Here is a 2,352-nt window from a genome sequence, read left to right as displayed (position 1 = left end):
ACCTTCTAATGTGCATGGTATCATAAAGCTCCCGGTGTCTTTAAGCTTCTCAGGTAAGCTTTTCAGAATGACTGCACTGCATTCTTCAGTGAGGTAAACTTTTTCAGTCTCCCTCCAATCCTTCTTATGACTTAAGATCTCTTTCATGAACTTAGCATAAGCGGGTATTTGCTCAAGTGCTTCTGCAAACGGAATCTTTATTTCAAGAGTCCTGAGATAGTCTGCAAAGCTGGCAAATTGCTTATCCTGTTCCGCTTGGCGGAGTTTTTGAGGATAAGGCATTTTGGCTTTATATTTCTCAACCTTAGTTGCTGCAGGTTTATTACCTACAGAAGTGGGTTGGGAAGCCTTTTTAGAAGGGTTGTTATCAGCACTTGTATGTGACTGATCACCCACTGGCATTTGAATGCCAGGGGTGGAAGCTGGAGTGGCGTCAGACGCCATCTCCCCATTTGTTACTGGCGTTTGAATGCCAGAACCATGTTCCCTTTGGGCGTTCAACGCCGGATACATGCTTGTTTCTGGCGTTGAACGCCAGGAATGAGCATGGTCTGGGCGTTCAGCGCCAACATCATTCCTCTCTGGGCTCTGATTGTCCTCAGGGGGATTTTGAGTAGACATCTGTTCATTTCTTGGCTTCCTGCTGCCTTGAAGTGAGGTATTTAATGTTTTCCCACTTCTTAATTGAACTGCTTGGCATTCATCTGCTATTTGTTTTGACAGTTGCTTTTCTGTATGCTTTAATTGCACTTCTATGTTTCTGTTAGCCATTCTTGTTTCCTGTAATATTTCCTTGAATTCGGCTAGCTGCTGAGTTAGAAAGTCTAATTGCTGATTAATTTCATTAGCCTGATCCACCGGACTGAGTTCAGCAGTTACTGTTTTAGCTTCTTCTTTCATGGAAGATTCACTGCTTAGATACAGATGCTGATTTCTAGCAACTGTATCAATAAGCTCTGTACATATGCTGATTTCTGGCAACTGTATCAATGAGCTCTTGAGCTTCTTCAATTGTTTTTCTCATATGTATAGATCCACCAGCTGAGTGGTCTAGAGAAATCTGAGCTTTTTCTGTAAGCCCATAGTAGAAGATGTCTAATTGCACCCATTCTGAAAACATTTCAGAGGGGCATTTTCTTAGCATCTCTCTGTATCTCTCCCAGGCATCCTAAAGGGATTCATTATCTCCTTGTTTGAAGCCTTGGATGCTTAGCCTTAGCTGTGTCATCCGTTTGGGAGGGAAATAGTGATTCAGAAATTTTTCTGACAGCTGTTTCCATGTTCTTATGCTGTTCTTAGGCTGGTTATTTAACCACCTCTTAGCTTGATCTTTTATAGCAAATGGAAACAGTAATAATCTGTAGACATCCTGATCTACCTCCTTATCATGTACTGTATCAGCAATTTGCAGAAATTGTGCCAGAAATTCTGTAGGTTCTTCATGTGGAAGACCAGAGTACTGGCAGTTTTGCTGCACCATGATAATGAGCCGAGGATTCAGCTCAAAGCTACTAACTCCAATGGAGGGTATACAGATACTACTCCCATATGAAGCAGTAGTGGGGTTGGCATATGACCCCAGAGTCCTCTTGGACTGATCACTCCCATTTAATTCCATAATGGAATAAAAGAGATGATATGTATGTTGCTATTATTTATTTTATAGTAGTGGAATAAATAAAAATGGAATATATAAAAAGAAGTTAAAAATATATTTATTTATTTATTTATTATTTTTTTTTCGAAAAGAAATGAAATTAAAATCTAAAATTTTAAGAAAAATTTCGAAAAAGTAGTTAGAAAAAATAAAATTTTTTTTTGAATTTTGAATTTTATGATGAAAGAGAAAAGCACACAAAAGACACAAGACTTAAAATTTTTAGATCTAGTGCTCCTTATTTTCGAAAATTTTTGGAGGGAAAACACCAAGGAACACCAAACTTAAAAATTTTAAGATCAAGACACAAGAAAAACTCAAGAACACCTTGAAGATTCACAAGAACACCAAGAACAAAAGAAAGAACACCAAACTTAAAATTTTTAGAAAATCAAGATAAATTTTCGAAAATTATAAAAAGATTAACACTAAAACACCAAACTTAGAGTTTGGCACAAGATTAAATCAAGAAAAATTATTTTTGAAAAAGATTTTCAAAAGTATTGGTGCTCCCTTATCAAGAATATAAGCCAATGCTTTAGCCAATTGGGAATAAATATGACACTTGATGCAGATGTTCCAATTAATGCTTTAAAAGGAACACAAGTAAAACAAGAAAAGACACAAAGCAAGAAAAACTCAAGATCAAACAAGAAAAATAACCAAGAACAACTTGAAGATCAATGAAGAACAAA

This window comes from Arachis duranensis, chromosome 6 (assembly GCF_000817695.3).
Source record: "Arachis duranensis cultivar V14167 chromosome 6, aradu.V14167.gnm2.J7QH, whole genome shotgun sequence".
Classification (NCBI taxonomy): Eukaryota; Viridiplantae; Streptophyta; class Magnoliopsida; order Fabales; family Fabaceae; genus Arachis; species Arachis duranensis.
Note: the sequence above shows the minus strand (reverse complement) of the source record.